The following is a 27704-nucleotide window of genomic DNA, read 5'->3' on the forward strand; positions in this document are numbered from 1 at the left end:
GTCTTTAAGTAACTACTTAAATAACACTAAGTTCCAGGCCCTTTGATACACACACACACAGACACACACACACACACACACACACACACTCTTAATCTTCACCCAAACCTGTGAAGTACATACTATTATTGTCTCCATTCTATAGATGAGAAAAATGAAGCAAAGAGAAATTACATAACTTGTCCAAGGCTAGATAGATAGTAACTGGTGAAGCCTGATTTCTCGCTAAGATCTGAATCCAAAATTTTTCTGGAATTATTAAGAGCTTAATTTAGCATAAACTAGCTTTTCAACTTATTTTTCTTTTCGGAGCAGAGGGATGGGTCTACACTGGACATTTGGCAGAGGGTGAGCTCATGAGGAGATGAAAGGGACTATTTTAAGAAGCCTGTTGCCTGGGACCAATCCCAGTGGTGGTGGCGGCGGCGGCGGCATGGAAGGACAGACAACACACAAAAGCCAAAGTCTGCTTACTCCCCAGTGTTTCTAGGATGGGCCTTAATAAGATACCAATGGCCAGAAATCACCTCCAGAGCACATTTGCTGTGGTGAAGGGGAAAATACAGATCTCTATCAAACATAGTATGCTGCTGTTTCTCTTTGTCAGAGGAAGCCAGGCTTTTTTCGTTGATCATGCATTGTTATTATGCAAGTATTTATAAATCAGGCTCCAAATCTTTGCTTTATCTGTACAAAAGCAGTATCACACAGCAGGTGTTCATTCTTTGCCCTTAACCTTTGTAATGCAGAGTGTGGGAAAAGTCACTATTTGCATACTTTCATTAATACAAGAAACTTGAAATTCAACTAGAAAGTAAGCAATTCGTTAAATGACAGGTACAAACTGAACCCTGTTATTTTGCATATTTCAAGTGACTTCTGCATTTGTGGCGCGGCAACTGTAGCTGCCTTTTCTAGAATTGGGCTTCAGGGACGGAATCATGCATTAGCAATGTGGAGCTGGGCAGCAAAGTAGAGTGAAAGCCTTCCCTAACCTCCTTACAGGAAACGTGAGCCAAAAAGAAAGGTTAGAGTACATGCAGATTGCATAAAAGCTTTGCTATTTATCATATTTCATATTAGATGTACACATTGGATAAGTGTACCCAAATATTTTTATTCATTTAAAAACACATATTTATTGGTGCCCACTATGTGCCAGGTGTAGTTCTAGATGCCAAGGACAGGTCAGTGAACAAAACGAAACAGAGTGCCTGGGTGACTCGGTTAAGCATCTGACTTCGGCTCAGGTTATGATCTCATGGTTCATGAGTTCGAGCCCCGTTTTGGGTGAACACGAGCCCCGCTTCTCTCCCTCTCTCTCTCTCTCTCTCTCTCTCTCTCTCTCGTCCCCTCTCCCCCTCCTCCTCTCCCTCTTTCTCTCCCTTTCCATCTCTCTCTTTCCATCTCTCTCTCTCTCTGCCTCTCGCTTACTTGCGCCCTCCTTCCCTCTCTTTCTCAAAAAAAAAAAAAAAAATACAACAAAACAGTCCTGCTCTCCTTGAACTTGCATTCTAGTGGAGAAAGAACACAAACAAGTTACAAAGTACACTTCCTCCTCACCCTATGATCCAGTTATGTTCCAATAAACCTGTAAGTTGAAACTATTGTAAATTGAAAACGCACTTAATACACCTAACCTACCTTAAAGGTGCCCAGGACACTTACATGAGCCTACACTTGGGCAAAATCAGCAAACACAAAGCCTGCTTTATAATAAAGGGTTGACTCTCTCATGTAACTGGATACCGTACTGTAAGTGAGAAATGGAATGGCCGCATGGGGATAGAATGGTTGTCAGCATATTGGTTGTTGACCCTCGTGATATCGTGGCTGACTGGGAGCTGAGGCTCATTCCCCACCCCCACCCCCGCCCCGCCCCGCCCCGCCCCGCCCAGGATCACAAGAGATGATGGCACTGCATATCGCCAGCCCAGGAAAAGATCAAAACCCCAAATTCCAAGTACGGTTTCTCCCGAACGCATATCGCTTCCGCACCATGGAAAAGTCAGAAAATCCTAAGTCGGCCCATTGTACGTCGGGGACCGTCTGTCATGACCCTGCATGTCAGATGTTGGCAGTAGGTGCTGTGGGGACCAATAAAGAAAGGATGGGGGTGGGGGGTGTTGAGGAGAAGCACGGCAATGGAGTTATGACTGTGAGTTGGATGGAGGAAGGGGTGCTAGTGTATGTAGGATAACCTGAGCGCTCTCTGATAAGGTGCCATTTGAAATAAGAGAATAAATTTGAGAATTTGAATAATAATAAATAAATAATAATTTATTAAATTATTATTTATTATAAATTATTTTATATATATTATATATTTATTTTTATATGAATATATATTTATATTCATATTAAAATATATAAATATTATTTATTATATAATTATATATAATAATATAATATGTTATATTATATATAATTATATAATAATGTTATATTATAATTATATATAATATATAATATATATTATGTAATAATATAATAAAATATAATAATATATAATATAAATAATATAATAAATATAATAATATAAATAATAAATATAATATAAATTATTTATTATAAATAAATAAATAATTTGAATAATAAATAAATTTGAAATAGATTTGAGAATTTTATATCATGGCAGTAAGGTAGTCCAGGGTGATGTTTATTTTTTAAATGACTACATCATAAATGAAAATATATTTTAAAACATAAATCATTTTTAAAACTGCACCCAATATTGGTTTGAAGAAAAGTAGGATTTCATCGAAGGGGCAGTAAGTAGTTTCATATCAGTTTTATTTTAATAACGAGATAAATAATTTTTCTCAGTGATATTTTTCCTATATTGTTATGTAGAACAGACCCAGGGTTTCCCTTTCTCCTAACGGCTCTGATTTATTGAGTGTCTTCTGTGTGCCATACATTTCACATCTGTTACTTTATCTTTCAACCCAGCAATGATCCTGAAAGGTAGGTACTGTTGTACTCATTATGGGTGTTTGAGAAAAGTATGTTTAGTTATCTAAGTCCTCCTCAGGCCAATCTGAGTCAAAGATTTCTAAATGAATTTTAAAGAAAATACTTGCAGAAATAATGTGCTCCAAGGTCACTAGATGGCAGAACCAAGATTTTAGCTTAGCTTTGCCTGACCCCAACGTTGCGGTTCCTCTACAGCCCGCTGCCTTCTCCATGCCTAGATAACTAAAATAAAATACTTCTCTCTTAAAAGATGTTGCGTGGGTTCCGATATCCTGCGTTTCTCATTCCCTGCTTTGTGGCTTCTGAAATAGGTTTAGCAGGAATTGAGATTTAGCCATGGATAATTAATCCATAATGGTTAATGAAGGAGAACTTAGGGCTTCTTGCATTTTAATTAGAACCTTTGAACATGACATCAAGAAAGTACTACACCTTCTTCAGTAGCATACCTGGTGTTTCTCTTACGTTGGCACAGAGTGTCCTTTGTGATCTTTGCAAAACAGAGACCTTCTCTCAACGCTGAATGGTCTGTAAAGTGATGTGAACACATATATATGTCACCAGTCTGTAAGACGTGGAGGAAACATATTGGGCTGCTCTGTTTGTCTGATACAGGAGCTGCTACAGAGGGAGTGAATTTGCTGTTAAGTCAAGTTCTAGATTACTCCGTGGATGCTATCCTTATCACCTCTTTCTTCTGCATCAACACCCCTGATGTCTGATTAATCAGCAAATCCTGCAAATTCTGCCTCTAAAATCTTACTTCATTTTCCACAGTCACCACCTGAGGTTAAACCGTCATCTTATCTTCCCTGAACTATCACAGTGACCTCCTTTCTAGCGGATCTTCCTGTGTCCCCACTTGTCCTCTCCAGTTATCCTGTGCACAGCAGCCAGAGTGATCTTTGGCGTCCCCACAACAGCTCCCTTCCCAGTTCTAGATCTTCCAGAGGCTCTCCATTGCTCTTGGAATAAAGGCCAAACCGTTCAATGTAACCCGTGAAGCTCCAGATGGTCTGGCCCCTGCTGACCTGTCAGCACCACCTCCAGACGCTTGTCATCGCTGTGTCTATTTGTACTTACCATTGCAGTCCCACTACCTAGCATGAGGCTTAGCGTGCAGGAGGTACCCTAGAAAACAATTCTTGAATGAATGGAAATGTATGTTTTTTTGCCCTCTGTGCATTTACCATGTCTGTCAACTTGGTGGTCACGTTGGAATGCAAGATGGCCCCTGCCATCCTGATGGCTGAGAAAAATGTAGAAAAAGCGAATTTAACAATCTCTACAAAGACATTACGCAGATGCGAGTATCAGGTCAAAACCCCCGATTTTGCACATTAAATATTTCTTCGGACATTTTCTAGGTAGCACTCTACATTTAGAAAGAACTACTTAGGTCAGGCTGTAACTGGAGGGCTATTTTTACGTGGATCAAATTAGATTTGTGAGCATGCCGCCAGACATTGGAAACCGGTCAGTATATTTCCCCACCCTGGATACTTGAACCAGTTTACTCAGTCTGTTGCCAGCAGCCGTATCTCTAGGATTTGTCCAGGGCATCTTCCTCTGTGAGTCATGACTCATAGTCTCTTGCTTTAATCTTCCTGGGTTATCTAAAACCTTTGGCTCTATGGTGCCAAACTTTGGCTTCCTGCCCTGCTAGTTCTCGTGACCCGTTAGAGAACTTATTCCTCTGGCAGTAACCTGGAAGGGCTCTCCTGGAGGCTGGTCACTGCCCTCGGGCTCCACGCACGATACCTGTAGGCAACACTCTGCCCCGTTCATGGCAGCCTGGCCCTTTTGACCAGCGCTGCTGGGTCCAGCAACTTCTACCCTGGGAAGGGGAATGGAGACACAGCTCTGGTAACTTTAGAGCATTTATAATTCTGCTTAATTTAATTCATGATTATGAAGATAAAACTGGTCTTGATTGAACAGTATATTTGATGATATAATCACCAAATCAGAATAACTAGCCCAGTTAATGTAACCCAATTTAATGAGAGATTTCACACCTACTCTTTAAGTTTATTTGGAAATTAACTTAAATTGGAGGTAAGAACTGTCACTGGATTTCCTTCCAATTTTACTTGTGAAAAATGCTAAGATTCCGAAGGATGTGGCTCCAAGAGTATCTCTGACTTTAAGGGTCCTATTTGATACCCAAAGTTTACCATTTCTCCCATGTACCTGGAATCCATGTGTACCAAGAGCTCGAGCTCCTTTTTCACCAACTCCTAGATTATTCTCTAAGAGACTCTCATGGTCCCAAATCCAGCTCTGTGCATTCTTGAAATGGGCCACCTTCACCCTTTGCATTTGTGATCCTTTGGGGAGAGGTTCGTCAGATCACAAACACACTGTGGAATCTACTAGAAGATGGTCCACATCCAGGACCTTCACTCCTTGTTGCCATCAGAGACCTTAAGGTGACTTCCTCAGCAATCTAAGAGGTAACTCTGACAGCAAACCTGTGGTATGACGTGTCATTTTAATGGTTTGTTATCCAAGCCTAGACCTCTGGGAATACAAATTGGAGCTTCCTTTGGGCCATTGGCCTCTCCTCCTGACAGTCCATATGCACATGCCAGTTTAGACGTGTTGAGTCAGAGCATTGCGGTGTCCTGGCAAATAGTTTTTGGTTTAGGGACGGGCACATAATTCAGGCAGAGCAAATGAAATGCCCTCTTTGGACTTTTGCTTCTACTGTTGAATGAGGCAGGCTGTCATTTTTTCTGGGTTCGGGCCTATGAGGATAGCAACAGGGAGTATGCAGAGTCTTGCAACTAGGAAGGGAGAGCCCGGATGAGAATAGAGCTGATGCAAAGGAAAGCAGGGCCAGGAGGTGGAGACTCAAGCAAGACGGGTTTACCCGGAGACCTCTCATTTACGGAAACCAGGGTAGACCCTCTGTTGCCAGTCTGAGGTGATTTTCTTCCATCTTGAAATTGCAAGAGTCCTGACTAAATCAAAACGATTTTAACTCTTTGAATCCCTCTAATGCATCGTAAAGAAGTGTATTCTCTAAGTAAGAGTCAACATCCTAAAGAAGTGTATTCTGTAAGGAAGAGTGTGCATTGGGTTATCTACCACGACCGTGGATACTGGCACTCACTCGTGCGTACATCAAGCCTTGCACGAAGCACCTGTCCCCAGTCTCTGTGACTTACAGCTGCGGGGGGCGTTTGCAATGCTCATATGCCCAGTGTTTTATGATGAAAGTTTTCAAGCACGCACACGAGTACTAAATGTACTCACAGCCAGCACTCATGAACCTGCCACCTAGATCCTATCATTCATATTGTACTGCACTTATCATACCTGTCCCTCTGTCAGTCCGTCTCATTTTGGGGTGAGTCTCATACTAAGTTACAATCATTACATTGTCAGTTACGTACTTCACATACAGCTTTGCTCTTTTTTTTTCATTAAAAATTTTTTAGTGTTTATTTTTGAGAGAGAGAAAGAGGCAGAGCACAAGAAGGGTCGGGGGGGGGGGGGTGGACAGAGAGAGACAGGGAGCCAGAATCTGAAGCAGGCTCCAGGCTCTGAGCTGTCAGACATGGGGCTCGAACTCGTGAATGGCGAGATCATGACCTGAATCGAAGTCAGGCGCTCAGCCGACTGAGCCACCCGGGTGCCCCCAGTTCTGTTCTTAACTTGGCGAAACTTGTGGCAACTCACCCTCACTGGGCCTCAGTTTCCTCATATGAAAAAAGGAGGGGGTTGTTTTGGATGACCTCCAGGTGTCTTTCCAGCTCTGACACTCTGTAGTTCTCTGATATTTGCCTTTTTAATTGATTGACATGCTTCTGCCAAACGCTCCCTTGTTGGATTAAAAAAGGATTACCATGGAAAATACATTTTGTTTACCTATGGGGAATTCACCTAACCAAAGCCTGTTTGCTTTAGAACACCCTGGTAACCAGTCCATTGTGACTTTGGGCCAAAGTAGATGTTGTCAGGATTCTAGGGCAAGGGAACATGAGGTATCAGGTGGACATTTGCAAAACTGCGGGAAGAGTAGCGTCGTGTACAGGAAAAGAGAAAAGGCAGAGAACGTGCATTAGGAAATGAATTCTGCTGCCAGTTAAACTCTGCCTGTCCTGGGCGGGGAGGAGGAGCAAAAGTATGACAGTCCCACAGTAGAAGAGCAGAAGTCAGAGGTCTGAGACCACTGAACCTGATGGCATCATCCCGTGTTTAGTGAACGTTGGGGCATCTCTTCAGTTAGTCTTTTACACTGACGGTCTTCAGGGACTAAGAAAATGGCTTAAAACAGAACAAAAAGAAAAAAGAAAAAAAAAAAAAGATGTCATGAAATCCAGTCCGACAGAGCAGTGGCTGTTTCCAGGAACAAAGAGCAAAAGGGGAGAGTGCCAAGATCCAGCTACTGCGGGAAACACCAAGCCAAACGGAGATCACGACCCTGCCTCACTGTGGACTGACGGCCTGCTCTTCCAGGCCGGGCTGTCCCGATGCAGTTTCGACTTCTGATTCCCGTGGGGGCCTCTGCGGGGGCGTCCCCAGCAGGGATGCCCATCAGTCACCGTGGCTCTGGGGCGGGGCCCTTGGCATCTGATGCAAGATCGAACGCCGCGTGCGGCAGCCTTGCCCAGACTGAGCCCCCTCCCCGGATCCTGCTCTTGACTGGAAAGACGCTTCTGGATGATTTTGAATAATTCGGGTCAGACTAGAAATATCAGTGAAATTCTTCATAGCCGCCATCAGCTTCCGTGTAAAGGCTTCTTTCACGTAACTTTCGGCATTTACCTACATGTGTGACGTAAGAGGGACACAGGGCTTCCTGGGGTGGCCTTGCTGCCTGCCAGACAATCAGTCCCACTGAATATGGACAAGTATTAAAATTCTTATGTGTATTTGGGATCAAGGAATTTGGACAAAAAGTGATGTCTGGTTTTTGGTCACAGTGCATCAGTTTTAGAGCTAAATTAGGAAGAAGTAGTCATTCCCGTGCCACTTGCATTAGAGAAATATTACTGTGGAAAATCTAAAAATAATCAGGAAAACTGCATCTCAAACAGTATTTTCCTCTTTCCATTTTAACACTCTGTTGCTTATGACGATGGCTCATTAGGCACCGTCCAACACTTCAGATTCTCATTCCCGAGTTTATTTGAAAATGGCTACATTAATTTGGCATTCAAGTACCCAGTTACAGCAGGCATGCCTAAATTTGTTAACCTTGTATAGATTGTGATTAGACAGTCATTCTTTTTATATGATCCGTATTGGTCCAAGGCTATGTCTGGATGTACATTCCATTTTTGCCTTAACAATATCTTGGGAAAGTGGTGACCAAAACGGAAGATTGGGTGAAGCCACTGTGATATATAGGCTTTCGGAATAAAGTTGTGGCCTAGGATTTGAGCAGGAATATGCAGTATAGATTATGGAAATTAGCAGCTGTGTGGTCTCTTCATCTGATTGTTTCTTATTAGCAACGTGCTTGATTAGCTCTCTACCCTTTTAAATGGAATTACAAAATAATTATGTGTTCTGCCTCCAAAGCCCTTTATTGAGGATAACAATAAACTGTCCAATGTTGAAATCAATGTATGATACATTTATATGATTATTAAATGCTTGTAAATTGCCAGTTAATACTGCATGTGTTTACTACCTAGTAAAACGAGTGGTGAACCATCTATTTAAACAACCGGGGAGCATTCATCTTAGCTTAAGTCATTGTTTCTTCTTGGGAAAACTCTGCTAACGTACCAGCCAGCCAGCCAGCCAGCCAGCATATCATCTTTCGTCTGCATTTATTAACGGTTTAGAATGTCCATCTGTTGTCCTCAGTAAATGGAACGCTAAGAAAAAAAAAAGCATTCATGGAGTCTATATATAACTGTATAACTGTTCTCTTTATGGAGAAAAGCTCCTTGGAATGTTCTTCGTAAATTAGAAACAAGGGACAAGTGTTGGTCAGAGAGACATCCAAGTTGCTGAACTTTTAAATGACACGCGGCAGATTCCTCTCATCCTAGGAGAAGATAAATATGTGTGTTTCAGATAAAATGAAAACCGTCAAGGGACTGTTTTCCCCAAATGTCTCGAATCACATCCACTTAGACTTTGGTGATGGCTTGATGGGTGGTGTAGAATGCAACAGGAGAAAAAAAAGAAAAAAAAGCCTAACAAAATTTCCACGTGTCTCTGTGTCTGCCGATTCCATCTTGTTTGTGGTTGGGATTAGATCTGAAATTTGGGAAAATGAGGGCGTCGGTGCACGACAGTCACTATTCCAAGGGTATGAAGAGGTTTGTTTGTGGCAGTGCAGTTCAAGTGGGACCGAGCACTTACAAGTGGACCCAAGCCAGTTAACTTTGGAAAATAACGTAATCAGTCTTGACACGTTGGCGGGGATATTTCACTTGTTGGAGTTAAGTAACCCTATGTGAGATGAGGGTCAGTAGTGAGGCCTCATTTCACTTGAGCACATTGTTTTGAAATACGGTATATAGGAAGAAGGAGACTATAAAAGTCATTGCTCGGAAGCCATAATTACATCACCTCAGTCTGATGCCATGGAGTCTAACAGCAATATAATTAGTATAATCATGTTGATCGTGGTGGTGATAGTGAGGGCTAGATTTCTGGGAATGTAAACTGTTGACACGCAGCACAATATATAAATGGAAGGACAGCATCTAGACATCGATAATATGGAAAAAGAGCTATTAGATAAAAAATACATCATTTCTAGTAGAAAAGAGGCAAATGTGATTTGGAGACAGGAGTTGCAAATTTACCATAATAAGATTCTCAGTTCATGCTACATACCGTAATTCGGTCTGAAGTATCCTTGACAAATTAGTAATGCCTCCTTCTGGTTGCTTATTTGACTTGGAAAGAGAATTTGATAAGTGTTAGTTTTTAATATAAATGATCAAGGGTTGACGTCTGCAACTTGCCTACAAGTTGTCTTCATCTGTTGAATTTCTTTCAAGTCTACCTCCGTGCATCTCCTCCTCTGAGAGGTGAATAAAAGGGAAAGATGGGTCATGACAAAGAGGGTATTTTATTTTACTTGGAGGCAGCTTTGCAAAATCCCCCAGTTTTAGATGGCCGCTGTCTCCCTCCACAGTAGCTTTACAATTGATAGTAGATAACGATGAAAATGCAAATCAGGATTCATCTTCTTTTGATAACGAATTGAAGGCTCTTTATTTACATCTAATTTGAGACTATTTAGATCGCAATGTCGGTAAATATTTACACTTCTGTAATCATTGCGAGCTCTCCTCTTCAGTGAACTGTATGTATTATTGTGTGTGTGAAAAGAAGAAATGTCTTAATGGTAATGTCATTTGCCTTAATCTCTCCTCTTCCCCTCAGGACAACATTTATTATCACTGGCAGACTTTGCTAACATAGAAGAGAATGGAATTAAGTTTATGCGTCAAGTCTTTGTAATAATCTTTTCATAAACATCCACAGGCACCGAATGTATGGTTCAGAACATACATCTTCTTTCGTGAACTGTGAATAACGGGAGTAGCGGGATGGATTTGTGTTCTCACTTGATGCTTGTTCGTCTTGTTCTCCTTCACTTAGCTCGTGAAGTCCATACGTTCACCTTGGCCGCCACGGGGCAGATTTTATGGCCATAGAAGGAGAAGGGATTGATTATGCATCCAGTTGTACCTGGAGTCGGTTTTTGTTCTCTGACGTTTGTTTTCTGGGGTGACAGACAGCATCTTGGGTTAGTTTTCCACATAGTCCGTGACTCATTGAGCAGCGCTCCGTTTTCACTCAGAAAATAACGAACGTATTGCAACCTAGGAGGAATTTGCATTTTTCAACTAGCTTTTTCTTCCATATTTTTAACCTAAACCCAGATGCTCATAGCCAGAAACCCCGAGAGTCCGTCGTCCTGACTCTGCTTTACCCCGTCCTCTGCAGGCTACTCCCACTCCCAATCAATCACTAAGCCCTATCGGTTCCGTTCCTTAAATAGCTATGGAAGCTGCCCTCTCCTGCCCATTGGGACTCCCAGTGGCGGTCTTATTAGCTCAGGCCTCCTCCTCTCTTACGTGTTTTACTGCCACAGTCTCTAATTTTTTTTTTTTTTTTAACGTTTATTTTTTATTTTTGAGACAGAGAGAGACAGAGCATGAATGGGGGAGGGTCAGAGAGAGAGGGAGACACAGAATCTGAAACAGGCTCCAGGCTCTGAGCTGTCAGCACAGAGCCCGACGCGGGGCTCGAACTCACGGACCGCAAGATCATGACCTGAGCCGAAGTCGGACGCTTAACCGACTGAGCCACCCAGGCGCCCCACTGCCACAGTCTCTAAACTGGTCTTCCCGTCGTTGGGGAGCAAGAATTCCTGCCCCCTCAAAGATCCTTCTAGCTAGACTAATAATCAAATTGACGTGAGACCGATGAACAGGAGAAAATCAAATTAAATAGGCATACATATGGGGAATCCACATAGACGTGGGAATTCCAAAGACAGGCAAAATGCGGTCTCTGTGGCATCCTGAACTAAGGAGAAGGGGGCAGGGGTCTGGGATGTCGGAGGAAAGGAATGCACTTCACAGGGCAATGAGAAGAGCAGATATTGGTAATTCGATGTGTGCCCTGCCATACGGACGGGTCACTCAGATGAAATGTATCTCTGCTAATAACCCTTATTCTGGGAAAGACCCCTAATTTAGATTCTTCTGTGTGGTTAGGGGAGAGGCAAACGTTTCTCTCTGGCCCGTAGGGTCTCAAGTGCCTTCAGCTCAAAATAATCCAGATGCCAAAGTGGCACATCCTGGGGGCAGGAGGGCGCTGCCCTGAACTCCTTCACTGTCTTTGATCTTGTCTCCTTTCCAGTCCAGACTCAATGGTGCCACCCGGGTGCTCTGTCTTTTAAAAATGCTCATGAAACTTCCCAGTTTAAACACTTCAAGGAACTCTCGTAACCTACAGCACAAGGCACAGTATCAGTTGTCTAGACCTGCAATAGAAACGAGCGAGGCTGGCCCAAGAAGTCCACGGCCTGTTAGCCGACCAGCTCCAGCCTGGTGGTGTCGTGCAGAATTGTGAGCTCCTTTTTCCGGACCTCCTTGTTTTTCTCCTCAAGAGGAATGATAAATCCGGATTTGTATGTTAAATCTCTTGATTTTTTAAATGTTGGCCGACTAACTCCTTTTCTTAATCCTTTGAGGGTGGGGCAACAAAGCAGGTCTGCAGGCCAGTGGGATGATGGATCACCGGCTCACAACTTGTGTGCTCTAGGATCGTATCTGAGTCCCTTAATGTGGTGTCCAAAGTCCTTTCGGAGTGCTTTCAGGCCCGTGTCTTGAGCCTCATTTCTCACAGCTCCTGCCAGGTCTACGTTGGGAAATAGCTCTCAAAATCCCTCTATTTCTTTCTGTCCCTGGTGCCACTCCCCTGTTTCAGGCCCTCATAATCTCTTCCCTGGATTGCTACAGTAGCCTCTGAACTGGTCTCTGTGCTTCAGATCTCTCCTTGTTTCAAACTGTGATCTTTGTAAATGTAACGGCATGATTTGTTGAGAATTTCACGTAGCAGGGTGACCTGTTGAGAAATCACCATCACCTAGTGCTTGGTTTTTCCCTTCCGCAACTCACCAGGAATTGATGAGAGGCATTTCTCCATTTCCCAGGAGAAGCAGCTAGCGCTGTGTGTTCCAACGAGAGATGCAGTAGAGTGGCTCTCAGCACAATGTCTCTGCGGGCCAGGCTAGGCTGCTGGGCTAGGGGACTGCACATGATTCCAGGAAACTCTTACCTCATGGATAAAACAACTGATGGCTAGCAGGGCATCAGATTCCGCAGAGCAGAGAGTTGGACATCTGTGAATTCCTTCGGACTGGCGATTGTTTTGTGGACATCTTTGTGCCTAGATCCAGCTGCGGTGCCTATTAGTATCTGCTCAGCAAATATTGTTGGGCTTCGTGTGGGATGGAGACAGGAACCTTACGTGGCTCTCTGTGAAGCTGTAGGTCCTCTTCTTAAAAATTTGAACACAATTTTGGAACATTTATGGACTATATCTCCAGTACCATCTGGAGAACTGTTATGGGCTTAGCTTTCATCCAGGAAGTTACCTCTTGAACCTCACGAATCCCTGTACAGAAGTAGGGGCGTGTACTTACTGATAAGTGGTTTTCCAGTGTCCAAAAGGGACGAAATCTAGAGAGAGACCAAACTGACCAAAGAAAATGTATTCATATGCTTTGTGCGAGGTAACAAGAACTTACGAACAGGTATGGTATTGCTTAAAAGAAACCATCAAATTCACTCTCTTCTTTAGAAGATGTTTCAGTTCTGTCTCCATAAATGAAGTACAAGTTTCCTTAGAACTCTGGAATAAAACCTTGGAACTTAGAAAAGGGTACCTTGCTTCTGTCAACTTTCATTTTTTTGGTAAGGGATGGGCAAAGAGTTCCATCTCACATGCTGACTCTGAGAAGAGAGCTGTACACTTGGTAGTTAGTTCTGTGCCTAATATGTAAACGAGTGAGCAGTAGGTCTGACTTGGGGCACTAGGTTTAGGAGTATTTTGAGGTTAAGTCCAGATTCAGTGGGAAAAATTTCATGATCACAGTAGAGTGTCGGCCGTGGACATGGGAATGGATTGGCTGTTGGCACTTGGGCCACATATTCTCCTTGGCCACATAACCCCCACGGGCCACATATTCTCTTTTGGACCACGTATCCCCATGGACCCCATTATCTCCCTTAGCTGTCTTCTCTTCTATGGGCTATGTATCCCCCATGCTGTCTTAAGGATTCATGCCTCTTCAGTTTATTTCCTCCACAAATGTTTGGGAAGAAGTTATTGTATTTGATCTTTAGTAAACCTCTCGACTTCAATTTATAGACAATAACAAAGACCTGCCTGAGAGGTAAGGGACTTGATACTTAAGGGCTGTAAATTATGGATGAGCCCACTCATCAGTTGTAAGCGAGCCTAGTAGTTCTAGTAGTTCATTGATGGGTTCTAGGATCTTATAGAATAGCATTTAGGTCTCTGCGACTTATTGGTAGGGTGACTTTTGGCTCACGTAGCTTGCTCCAAACTTCCTTTTTCATCTGGAAAATGAGGATAATAATCAATGCCTAGCAAGTGGTTTTGAGAATTAAATGAAATAATGAGCAGAGAGTTCTTGGAATGGTACCTGGCACATTATAAGTACTCTGTTAATGTAAATAATTATAATGACTATTATCCTACAAGATACAGGAGCAACAGAGGATAATTTATACTGTAAGTTTTCGCTAACAAGATTATCAAATTTATCAGACAAATCAGAGATTAGATTTAATAGACCCAATACTATATTGCTTTCCAAAGTGAATGTTGAAAGCAATTATATATATATATATATATATATATATATATATATATATATAAAATATATAAATATGTGTCAAGATTTTAATTATTTTAAATATTAACATGTTATATACATAAAGAATATATCTTAATTTCTCACGTAACTGCTTAACTGAATAAAATCTGCTTTTACTTCATTAGGAAGATATTATGTTCAACATTTATGATAAGTCAGCCAGAGGGCTCCTGGGTGGTTCAGTAGGTAAAGTCTTCGACTCTTGGTTTCGGCTCAGGTCATGATCTCATGGTTCATGGGCTCGAGGGGCTCTGCGCTGACAGTGTGGAGCCTGCTTGGGATTCCCAATCTCTCTGTCTCTCTCTCTGTCTCTCTCTCTGTCTCTCTCTCTGCCTCTCTCTCTGCCCCTCCCTTCCCCTCTGCTTGTGTGCACTCACTCTCTCTCTCTCTCTAACCCACACACACAAAATAAAAAAAAAATAAACTTAAAAAAACAGTCAGCCGGATCTTAGATTTGTCTGAAAAAACATAGAGGCATTAAAAAAAAAATGCGTCAAGATGAGACCTTGAGATAGGTCACTTTGAATAAACGGCTGCCTGGTTGAAATGAGTGACTTTCATTTCTCGTTTTTTTCCGGCACTTAGGAAACTAGTGCATTTCAGGTGGGTTTTGTAATTGACACGGTGCGAGTACCCTGTGAAGTGGGCGTCTGTGGCCTTGTTTACAGATGAGGAAGGCAGGTCTGCCCCTGCTCTTTGCGGTCTCTCCTTTGTGTCTCCAGAGTGACTCCACAGACAACAAGCTCAGCACATCCTTAGTGCTGAGTGAGGGAGCGAGCAAGCCCGAGCTCGAGGAGTGCGGGTGGCTCCGTGGCCTGGCGAAGGGACTGTACGTGTGCCAGGGAGGCCATTTTATCCATTCTCTGGTCTTCGGTCGGGCCGTACTTAAATCTGGACTGAATGAGGAGCCTCTAAGCTGATTTGGGAGACTGCAAGAGAAGATATTTTTTTTCAAAGTTTCTTTTAATGATGCCTCCAAAAATATAATGGCTTTTAAGGATAAGGACATCATCTGGTGTAAGGAGAGAGGAAAGGGGTAATTTTTCTCAAAAGGCAAAAATAAAAGGGAATTACCATTAGTAATGGAAAATGTCTGATCACCTGTTTTGTCACCCGAGCGTCACGTTTGTCACCTGTAAATTGAGAGTACTGGTCGTCTTCACCTCACAGGCTCCTGGAGGGATTTAACTAGTGTACATAAAAGGCACTTAGGCCGTGATGACTTATGACATGGTAAACAGTCAGAATGTTAGTATACCTTTGGTTGAGCGTAGTTGACACACGATGTTACATTAGCGTGAGGCGTACAGCTCGGTGATTTGACAAGTCTGTACATGATGCTGTGCTCACCCCAAGTGTAGCCACCATCTGTCACTCTGTGACACTATTACAATGCCATTGACCATGTTCCTTGTGTTGTGCCTTTCATCCCTGTGACTTACTCATTCTATAACTGGAAGCCTTAGCATATCTCTTTTGATATCTCACTTGGCCAAATCAAGATGGCAGACGAATCTTTAGGGAGTCAGAGAATCAAAGAAAAATTATATTCAGCGATAGGGGAAATTGAAAGCCATGAATGTTTTCCAAGGAGTTTAACCTGAAAACCTAAAGACACAAGAGCAGAAAATGAACAGCCAAATGATGTGTATCTGAAATACAACAGTATCCTTAACAAACAGTATCCGCTGTTTTCAGACAGAAAGGCCTCCAAAGCTCTCACTCGTCCCAATTCTCATGGAATGGATCAGTATAAATTATACATCTGCTGCGTTTCGATTGGACTTGGGATCTCCACAGCATCACCACGAGCACGCGTGGGTGCGCACGCGTGCGCACACGCATCCGGCTGTTAGGAGCTACTCAGTTGACTCAGATGGACTGTAAATATTTGATTTACAAATCCAGGTCTTTCCCATGGACCCTGTCCACGATCATACTGTAAAGTACAAGGGCTTTCATGATACTCAGTCATTTTTGGCAGCAGCTATTCCCAGCCTTTAGAGGATGCCGGATCCCTGGCAGTATAAGAAGAGTTCTGGCCTCATAGACAAGAAATACAAGGTCTTCATTATCCCAGAGTTTAATACTCACAGCCCGAAGGCTCTATGTACAACGTACACACAGAATCTCTGTCTTGCCTTCAGACCAAACAACTGGTTTTTTTCTGTGCTGTGTTGCAAAACTGCCGTAATTACATGGACAGCTACAGAGGCTCACACTCAAAATCAAAACAGACAAACCAATTAAATACGTTTCACAAACAACTTTCAAAATGAGTCTAATCTACCAAAATGCCTTCCTAATAGACCGAGATACCCACATCGTGACATTGACATTTTTTTCTGATTAAGAGAGCCTTTTTGTTTGTTTGATTTTTGTTTTCTGTGGGGTTGTTGTTGTTTGTTACTATAGTTGAAAACAGATCTTGCTTTAAGGAAACCTGGTGTAAAAATGGACTTACAGCTCAGCAAAATGGGGTGTTTGTGTTTTGAATATTTTTTATTACAAAAGGACCCTTTGCCCAAATCACCCAGGAAGCCTGTTAAGAATACAGAGGGTGGGGGCGCCTGGGTGGCTCAGTCGGTTAAGCGTCCGACTTCGGCTCAGGTCACGATCTCGCGGTCGGCGAGTTCGAGCCCTGCGTCGGGCTCTGGGCTGATGGCTCGGAGCCTGGAGCCTGCTTCCGATTCTGTGTTCCCCTCTCTCTCTGCCCCTCCCCTGTTCATGCTGTGTCTCTCTCTGTCTCAAAAAAAAAAAAAAAAAAAAAAAGAATACAGAGGGTGGTTACTATCTTTAAGCACTTTAGAGTTTCCCAAACACTTTCTCCAACCTGATCTCCTTTGATCCTTATAAGAATCGTGTGAGGAAGTAGCGCGAGATTGATTCTCTTTTTTCTATGCATGAGGCTCAGGGAGGGCCCTGGGTCATTGGTTTCATAAATGACTAAGCCAGGACAAGGGGGGACCCTGTCACTTTACTCCTAGTGAAGGGTCATGCTTCCTTGGCCAGTGTATTTGGCAAGGATTCAGTTGAAAAAAACGTCTGAAGCCTACTGTCTTTCCAGGAGCACTTACAGGGAGAAAATCAAGTATTTCTGAATTGCCTGTGTCCTGCCATCCCTTGTGGATGGAGGGAGATGAGGAAGACTCCATTTGATCCACTTGGTACACAGTGCATGAGACGTAGCACTCGAAAGGGAGAGGAGTAAAGTCAATGGGAAGTGAAAGGGTATCCCGGGAAAATGGTCGTTTTGTTTCTGCCTGGGGGATGCTAGTGGCTAGCTTTTATGTGTGTCTCAGCACCTCCGTATACAGTAGGTCAGGCTACTCAAAGGACAAAGATAAGGATGGGAGCAATAGAGAGTTTTAGAACGATCAACCCATTTTCTCTTGGGTCTAGGGCTGCCAGATTTAGCTAATTAAAGTACAGGATGCCCGGTTAAGTTGAAATTTCAGATAAATGGGTAATTTTTCAGTATAAGTACTAACTAGAAGTAAGTGTATTCAACATAAGTATATCTCGTGCACTATCTGAGATATGTTCATGCTAAAATAGTCATTATTTATTGTAACCTCAGGGTTTACTGGGTGTCCTGTAATCCGACAACCCTGCTTGAGGCATTTCAGTCCAATTCACTTAGGTTTCTAGACCTTTAGGTCGAGAGTCCTGACATCATGGCCAGTATGGATTCCTCACCTTATTTGTCATTGATTGGTGAAAAGTACACGTTTGAATGGCTCAGTTCATGAGGATTAGTCCGCAGAGTGTTGAATCGCTTTCCCGACCACCCTTCTCTGGCCCCCAAGCACTGTCTCACCCGAGCCTAAGGAGCTCTGCCCTCTCAAATGGGTGAGGAAGGCAGGTGCGCTGATAACGTGCGCTTGGCGCCGCTGTGGTGTGGCAGTGCAGGCCATCTTCCCAGACTCTTGCCCGTGGTTTGGCTGACAGATGCCTCGTTGTCCTGGGCACGTGACAGGTGTTTATACAGGTCTGCTGGACTGTAAGCTGCTTAAGGTCAGGATCTTTTCTTTTTTGTCTTTATATACTCAAAGCCGTGCAAAGTGCCCAGACCTCTGAGAACACAGACTGGATTTGCATCCTGATTTCTCTTTCCTATGTGAGTGATTTTGTTTCTCTGACCGCCATTTCCTTATGTGTAAAATGGTGATATGAATTCGATAAAGCATGCAGAGTTGTGTCAGGGTTAAATGCAATGAATGTATCCATATATATGTATATGTACGTATGTATGTCTGTGTGTGTGTATATATATATCGCCCGATGAATAATAGTCACTGTATGGCTTTGACTAAGTGGTAACATTCATTAGGCCCATAACGGACTGTTTTCTACCTTTAAGTATTTATTGACAAAAGCCAGCGTGATGTTAACGTAACAAACGGTCATCAGATTAATTTCCCATGGGTTTATGCTTCAGTTGTGGAGAATTGTTCAGTCATACGGTAAGAAATTCGATCGCAGGTCCCCTCTGCACTCGGGGGCAGCCTTAGAAATGCAGAGTCAGCACTTGCCTGCCTCTGAAAACGTAGCTACTCCCACCCCCCGGGCTTTAAGTGCAAGGAGCCTCCAGATTTGTGTTTGCTTCTGAAATGGAGAGACAGGGGAACCTGGGAAACAGCGTGCTACCATCCCTGCTCTTTTTTTACTGATGGTGGGTCAGTAAGAACGTAGACCATTTCCATTACACAAACAGGCTAGATATAGAGGAGGTAAACACTATTCCAAGTGAAGGGTTCGGGATCCTTTCTTCAAAATACAACCAGTGAGCTGAGAAAACTACATAGTGTTCATATCAGTATTAAAATACAAAGGACAGGGGCGCCTGGGTGGCTCAGTCAGTTAGGCGGCCCATTCTTGATTTCCACTCGGGTCATGATCTCACGGTTCGTGAAGTCGAGCCCTGCGTTGGGCTCCGTGCCGATAGCACAACAATAAAATAATAAAATAAAATAAAATTAAAAAAATAATAATATAAAATACAAGGGACACAGGCCCTTGTATCGGGAAGTCCTATAATGAAGATTCAGAATCCTCATTTAAAACTTATAAATAGGGGCACCTGACTGGCTCAGTCAGTAGAGTGTGTGACTCTTGATCTCAGGGTTCAAGCCCCACATTGGGTGTAAAGACTACTTAAAAATAAAATCTTTAATAAAAAAGTTAAAAATACATCTGAAAATAGCGCTTAGGCTCTGTTGGTTAAGAAGTCCTCCGTGGCTTAAACAAGGTCATTTGGTATCTCTAGCTTTCTGTCAGTGGTGTGCTGGAACTCGCCCAAAGTAGAGCAGGAGAACCGATTATTGAATTTTCAAACATTTTGCAAACTGGTTATTAAGCCTTTGGTAGGTTGGAATCTGCTATGGGAGTAGTATTTACACCCAGCAAAGAAATCCACGAAGGCTACAGAATAGCACCACCACCACCTGCCCTCAACCTGTTTACTCATACGCTACCCCTTTCTGCGTCCTCAGTTGTGAAGAGAATTGTCCTGGGAGTCTTCCTCATTAGAGGAGCTTCTACAGGCTCATCAGAAAAAGCAATCTCATCTCATTCTCCCAACTGGCAGGAAAATGTGCTAAGAGAAGAGGAGATGAGAGAAAAGCAATTCCTCTACCCAGGAAGTCTCACAGCACACAGCTTATTGGTGTATTGCAACATTTTCTATTAGTACTAATAATGAGTGACGCTTTTTGAGTTCTTACCATGTGCCCTATCTTGTCCCAAGCACTATGCAGTATGTGGTAGATCATGCAGTATGTTGTATATCCTTACAACAGTCACATGACATAATGACTATTATGGGCTCCGACTTACAGATAAAAGTAAATGAAGCTCGGAAAAGTTGGGGACTTGCAAATGTTCACATAACCAGGAAGCAGTCAGTTTCAATGCTAGTCTCGCTGCCTCTACCAGGGCTGTGTTTCTCTGACTTGCTAGTTACTGGCATGAGTGTCAGTGCCCAATACAGTGCTTGCAGATTCTACAATTTCAACATTTATTTGTAAAATTGAGTAAGTTATAATGTCTACATTATTTAACCTCACACCTCATTTAGATACTGTGAGCTCCTGGTAACAGTGCTTTGTCTTATTTTCATAGCCTCAGTGCCTAGCAGAATCCTGGGCATGTAGTTGGTACTCAATAAGCATTTGTTGGATGGAAATGAGCTTGTCAATTTTCATAGCAAGTAGGTTGACTTAGAAGAAGGACAGGAGCTGGTCTCGAGACTGAGGTTACACACACTGTCAGCTTTCGTGGAATTTCTGAAGCTTTGTCCTTCTAAACCTGCTTTAAAATCGCAGTGACTGGAAAGGGGCATAATGTTGAATGCAGTTCCTTTGGTGCTAGTAGACTGTTCCTCTATTTCGATTCTTCTGTAATAGAAGCAAAGGAGAAAGGAAACATATTTATTGATGACCAGTCATTTTGTTAGGAGATTTCATATGTATATGTGCATGTAAAGCAACCTGAGGAGGTTGGGACCCTCTTTGCATTTTACGGATAAGGAAACTGAGGCTCAGAGAGGCTACATAGCTGGTATTAAACACAGCAGATGTGGGAGTCAAACTCAGGACTCTTCAACTCAGACTCTGGCAGGGACAATACCAGCTTTTTTTTTTTGTTTATTTGCCATTTTTTTCCCTAACACATTTTAAAAATTCACTGAGAATTCAGTTCTGTTTAATCTGAATATTCTTTGACAGCTGCCATCCTCTGTAGAGACTGAGGGAGGGGGTCCGTGTTACCTAATGAAAAGGTCTCCATCTAGTGGTTGCAAATCAAACTGCATTCATATACCCCAAAGGTATTCTGGAGTCCAGACAGCCTGAGGTTAGGGATTCAAATTTTTATTGACTGGTTCATGGCCAGGACTAGGGTTAGGTGAATGAGGCAGTTGCTTCTGGCACAGAATTTAAGAGTGCCAAAAACTTCTGTAATCAACGTAAAGAATATTTTAATGTAGTGGTTTAAAAAAATCAAAATTAATGCAGAAAATCCACTAGGAACATCAATATTTTAAAAAAAGACAGGTTCAATGTTACTGGTTTTTCCTTTTGCCTCAGGCTTCAATATGGTGCTACATGGCATTGGCCTGGTGTGAATAATATGAAATCTGCATGAGAGCTTTCTTGATACGTAACCATTCTGAGGGCAGATCCTAATGTCTTAACTTAAACATAGTATCAGACTACAGCAATCACATGCCAGGGAAAAATCCTATTTTCTAAGGACTTCGGCCATTGTTGAAGATTTAGATGGTGGTTACTAAGAGATAACATACTCGGTGACTTAACCGGTCACAGTGCAGATGTCTAACCTGCTTCGTTGTGAAGACGCAACTTTAAAATGACCATTTGATCTGTTTTGCTATTGTGAAAACACAACAAAATGACTTTTCCATTATGTTTAATTCAACCAACTGTTTCAGTTTCCCGATTGTTTTAAAATTGGAAGTGTTTGAGTACAAACATGTCAACAGTGAATATCTCAAAAAAGGATATTTGAGTAGCATTTGAAAATTGTAATGATGTTGGAGCTAGCAGTGTTTTAGTGGACTCTACTTAATTGATTATCAGGACAGCAAAGTCAGTATTTTTAAAAGGAGAGATACAAAGTACTCTTGCTAGAACTCGATTGGGTCTGAGTGCCAGAATTGGTGAGCATCTATTAAAATGATCAGTTTACAGAGTGTTGCATGTCAGGAAGAAGAGTAGGAAAATTCAGTCATCTAAATGTTTTTCTCAGCTATCGGCTATCCTGTTTGGAAAGAGCCCCTGTGTCTGGGCTCTGAATATTTCCTGACGGTTTCAGAATACCACGAAACGCAACTGTCTATTCACCAAGCACAGTTTTAAACCAATTTATAAATAATGCACCCTCACAACTTTTTGTTTTGTCATTTCAAAAAGTTAAATGAACTTTGTCAACATTGGCATCTATTTGCTCAGCCTGAACAATGAGTGATGTGATTTATTTGGGGGAAATAAGTGAGCAGTTGATTGTTCAAAGCTAATAGTTTACTGTGAATGAGGTTATCTCATTGTGGATTCCACAGAGCTAACTGACCCACGTAACATCATTGTAGGCTTAACTGAAACCTGGAATATTCTCACAGATGAACCTAAGGGGGGTGTTGCCATGGTAACAGCAACAGGCAGGCCCAGGCATGTTTATGTAGACTTTAAAGAAGAGATGAGGGAGTAAGGAGAAACTGCAGCAGCTTGGTAAAGGTTGGACTTCCACTCAGATTGAATTTGAAGGAAGAGAGAGTAAAGGAAAATTCTATTGCTACTTGATGCTGGACAGAAGGTCTTCATACTGAGCATCTCTGACAGCCAATAGTAGGGGTGATTTTCCTCCAAAACCAAAGACACGTGAATTCTATGGGATGAATAGTACACTTGAGACCATTTTACACTTAGTAGTGTAAAATTAAGAATAAAAGCGAATATTCTTCCCTACAACAGATTTGGGAGAGACATTTTAGTATCCAAGCATTTAATTTAAATTCCTTGGCTAGGTTTCATCATTTCCCCTTAGTTTTGGTAATATAAATAAAATAATGGGCAACAAATGGACACACCACACACATTGCACACATGTGTGCACACCCCCCCCCCCCCCATGGGTGTTAGGGGCACCCACACCCATGCATTCAAAAATCTGTGTATAACTTTCTTAAATTTTTTATTTAAAAAGTTTTAAATTTTTATTTATTTTGAATGAGAGAGAGAAAGAGAGAAAGAGAGCAAGCAGGGAAGGGGCAGAGAGAGAGGGAGAAAGAGAGAATCCCAGGCAGGCTCCACACTGTCAGCCCGGAGCTGGATGTGGGGCTTGATCTCATAAGCCGTGAGATCATGACCTGAGCTGAAATCAGGAGTCGGATGCTTAACCGACTGAGCCACCCAGGTGCCCCCCAAAAATCTGTGTATAACTTTTGACTCCCCTGAAACTTAATAGGGGAGTTGCCCACTATTGACCGGAAGCCTTACCGATAACATAAGCTATTGGCACATATTTTAACGTTATGTGTATCATATGTTGTATTCTTACAATAAAGTAAGCTAGAGAAAAACAAAATGGTATGAAGAAAGCCACACGGAAAATACATTACAGTCCTATGCTGTATTTGGTCCAAAAGAAATCCATGTGTAAGTGGACCTGCACAGTGCAAACACAGTGCTGTTCAAGGGTCAAGTGTACGTGCGCTGTATACACATACACGTGCCGTGTGTACAAATGTATATTCGCACCTATGTATATACCGTGTGTGTGTGCATAGTGTGCACACATACTACCCGCAGCTACACGGTATTTCCACGGAAGCAGGCCGCACGCAGGAGGTGCTCCTACCTTACCAGGTTGTGAGTGACCCAAAGGCAGGGATCATGCCTTCTTTGACTGACTCGCCCAGAGCCCTGCACAGTGAGTGCTCAGTACTGTGCACTAGAGGGAAGATTCAAATGTAAACAGTGATTTCACGGCCTCTGTATACTTACATAGTTTGACTTTTGAAAGCATCAGAGAAGAGGGAAACGGCTTCCAGCTTGAAGTTGGAGGGCCCTGTTCAGATTGTATACAATTACCATTTGTTTTATTATGTTATCTTAAACTGGAGTAGATGCTAGGGTTCAACTGTCCTGTAGTTCGCAGACTAGTAGAAATTCTCTTCTGGTGTTTTCTGAGTGCAGAAGATAAACACTTCACCATAGGGCCGAACACTTTCTAAAAATCCTGGAGAGACTGATTTCCATACACATTCTACACATGAGGTTGAAGCTCAGACATGTTTTCCAAGACACCCAGAGAGTGTTTTGTTTTGTTTTGTTTTTGTTTTTTTCTGGATCTGGCCTCATGGAGGTTTTCCCAAGACTATTTTGAAGGCTCTTTCAGTTCAACTGCACACCCCTAGGTGAGGCTAATCTGAAACTCTGGCATCCTTTTTGGTTCGTTAACGTCATCTGGAAAGCATGGAGGTTAAGGGAACGGACTATCCTGATAAACTTTGTTTTAGTCTCGGCTCTGCCATGTGCAATTTGTGTGATCTTGAGGAAGTTAACTCTCTAGACTTCAGTTTTCTCATGAGTTGTATAATAATACTAGCACCTTACAGAAGTGCTGGGAAATTTTAAGACTTTTTAAATTTATTTATTTATTTATTTATTTATTTATTTATTTACATTTTATTTCGAGAGGGACAGAGACAGCACAGTGGGGAGGGGCAGAGAGAGAGAGAGAAAGAGAGAGAGAGAGAATGCCAAGCAGGCTCTACACTGCCAGCACAGAGCCCGATGTGGGGCTCGAACCCACGAAGCCATGAGCTCATGACCTGAGCCAAAACCAAGAGTTGGATGCTTAACCAACTGAACCACCCCAGCGCCCCAGTGCTGGGAGATTTAAATGAGTATGTAAAACTTTTTTTCCTTCTCTTCCCTTCTCCTACCCTTCCTTTACCAAGAATTTGCCCAGCACCTACTCTATACCAGATACTGTTCTAGGTACCAGGGATATAGTAGTGAACAAAACCAAATCTCTGGTCTCGTGAAACTTAAATTCTAGTGGGAAAGACAACACTAAGCAGACAAGTAAAATATGTCAGAAGATGGTACATTCTGTGAGACCAATAAATCATTGGAGGACGTATAGATCAAAAGTACAGGGTCTGAGGAGAGGGATCCTATTTCATATGGAGACCAATTCAAAGAGACCTAAAAGAAATGAAGGAGCAAGCTGTGTGTACTGGGTAGAGCGCACCAGGCAGAGCAAAGAGCATGTTCAACATTTTCAGGAAGTTCAAGGATGCCAGTGGTGGCTAAAGCCAGCTGGGTTTGGTGGAGGGGAGGTAGGAGGCGAGGCCAGAGGATAATGAAATCTGATCATGAAGGGCTTTGTAGTTGCCTGTAAAAACTTTAGCTTCTACTCTGAGATAGAAAGTCACTGGGGGGTTTTGAAAAAGAAGAATGACATGTTCTGGCATGTTTTGAAACATGTCACAGAATCAAACTTCGGATACTCATTGAGAATGGACTGTTGTGTGGCCAAGGTAGAAGCAGGGAGGCCAATTAGAAGGCAATTTCAATAGTCTAGCTGAGAAACCACTCCATAGATAGTAGACGATGCTGGTTAGCACAGTAATAATAGATGGCTATAATATATTGGCTACAGTTAATTATCTTTTATTAAAGAAAAAAGGCACTTTAAAAATGGTATACAAAAGGGATGCCTGGGTGGCTCAGTCCAGTGAGCGTCTCACTTTGGCTCAGGTCATGATCTCGCAGTTCTTGAGTTCGAGCCCCACATCGGGTTCTGTGCTGACAGCTCAGAGCCTGGAGCCTGCTTCAAGTTCTGTGTCTCCCTCTCTCTACGCCTCCCCTGCTCATGCTCTGTTTCTCTCTGTCTCTGAAAAATAAATAAACGTTAAAATTTTTTTTTAAATAAGTAAATAAAATTGTATACAAAAGATTAAGAGTTAATTTTTGTTAGAATGAGGAATGTATGACAGTACATAACAGCTCCCTCATCTTTGGGTATATTATGACTGTCTCTGCATGGTACCAAAATAGCTGGTGGAAAAGTTTAAATTTTAGTCATCAGATAAAAAGTAACAGAATACGGGCGCCTGGGTGGCTCAGTCAGTTAAGTGTCCGGCTTCGGCTCAGCTCACGATCTCACAGCTTGTGAGTTCAAGCCCCGCGTCGGGCTCTGTGCTGACAGCTCGGAGCCTTGGAGCCTGCTTTGGAATCTGTGTCTCCCTCTCTTTCTGCCCCTCCCCACTCACACTCTGTCTGTCTCTGTCTCAAAAATAAATAAACATTAAAAATATTAAAAAAAATCTCTTCCCTTAAAAAAAATAATAACAGAATAGAATACATTTGTTCAGCCATTTGAATACACTTGTTCAACGATTTGTGGTTTTAATTGAAGTCAAACTGAATTTAACGTCCAACCAAAAGAAAGGGGTGGAGGAAGAGGAAGAGGAAGAAGAGGAGGAAGTTGTTTCATCTGTTTGATTTGTGGAAGAGGAAGAAGGAAGCTTCCCAAAGGCTTATTGAAAAGTTGTTTTTAAAAGTAATTGTTTTTTCCTATCCTATAGAACTATATCCTCATTACAGAAAAATCGGGGAAATGGGAAATTAGGATGTTGAGAAGGAAAAAATATCACCTGTAGCCTACCGCCCAAAGTCAACCTTGGCTTCCATGGCCTATTTGTTGCTGTTCTTTTAAAATTATTATTATTATTATTATTATTATTATTATTATTCCTATTACTATGAGTGTTTTAAATGTGATGCTCATAGAGCATATAGATTTACATTTAATTTTTCACTTAATGCAAAATAAAATACATCTTTCTACGTTCTCAAATTCTTTATAAATGTCACTTAAGATAGCCATACGAAATATTCAATATATGTGTCATGATTTGCTTTCCTAATCCTCTCTGCATAGACATGGTAAAGGCCTTTTTTGTTCGAATAGTGTCACAGTGGCTGTCTTTGTGCATCACGCTTATATTCTATATTTAAGAGTATTTTCTTCAGAGGGGTACTTAATATTGGAATGATTGAAGCATTTTAAGACTTTTAAGTGGAATTGTTAACTATAGGAATAAAAAAAATCCATGAAGAAAAAGGAATGAAAACGACAGGACTGCTAGTCAAGATAGGTCTGCGTTAACTCGAAATTAAGGACTTTGCAGAGAAGGAATTTAGAGATTAATTAAGTTAAATGTCAAGAAAGGAGATAACGTATGAAACCCAAAGTGATTAAAAGTTGTCCCGCAGAGTTCCAAATCAGAATATCATAGATCACATGATATCAAAACAGTTGATCATTTTTAAATGACGGTTTCACTGAGATCAAATGATTACAGTCTACATTCATCTTGAATATAGTTTTTAAGTTGTCAATAAACATGTGTGATGTTTATTAATGAAGTCGAAAAATGTTGGCATTTTGTAATTAATTAGTTCTGTTAGTCAATGTGGATTAAATAATGTATCTGGATGTTAAATGAAATTTTTTCTGTTGTCTCAGATGTCGGCTGAAGCCCCAAAGCAGAGAACAATGTACAATGGTGTCCGTATATTCTAAAGAAAGGTGCTAGACACGTCCATGTAGGATTTGCTAAAAGAACAAGTCCAACCATCACCATCTGCCTCTAGCTTGTTTCAGAGAAGACAAGAAATTTCACTTTTTTTGAAGTTCCTTTATTTTGAGAGAGTGTGTGTGTGAGCAGGGTAGAGGCAGAGAGCAAGGGAGAGAGAGAGAATCCCAAGCAAGCTCCACACTGTCAGCACGG

This window comes from Panthera onca, chromosome X, assembly GCF_046562875.1.
Source record: "Panthera onca isolate mPanOnc1 chromosome X, mPanOnc1 haplotype 2, whole genome shotgun sequence".
Taxonomy (NCBI): Eukaryota; Metazoa; Chordata; class Mammalia; order Carnivora; family Felidae; genus Panthera; species Panthera onca.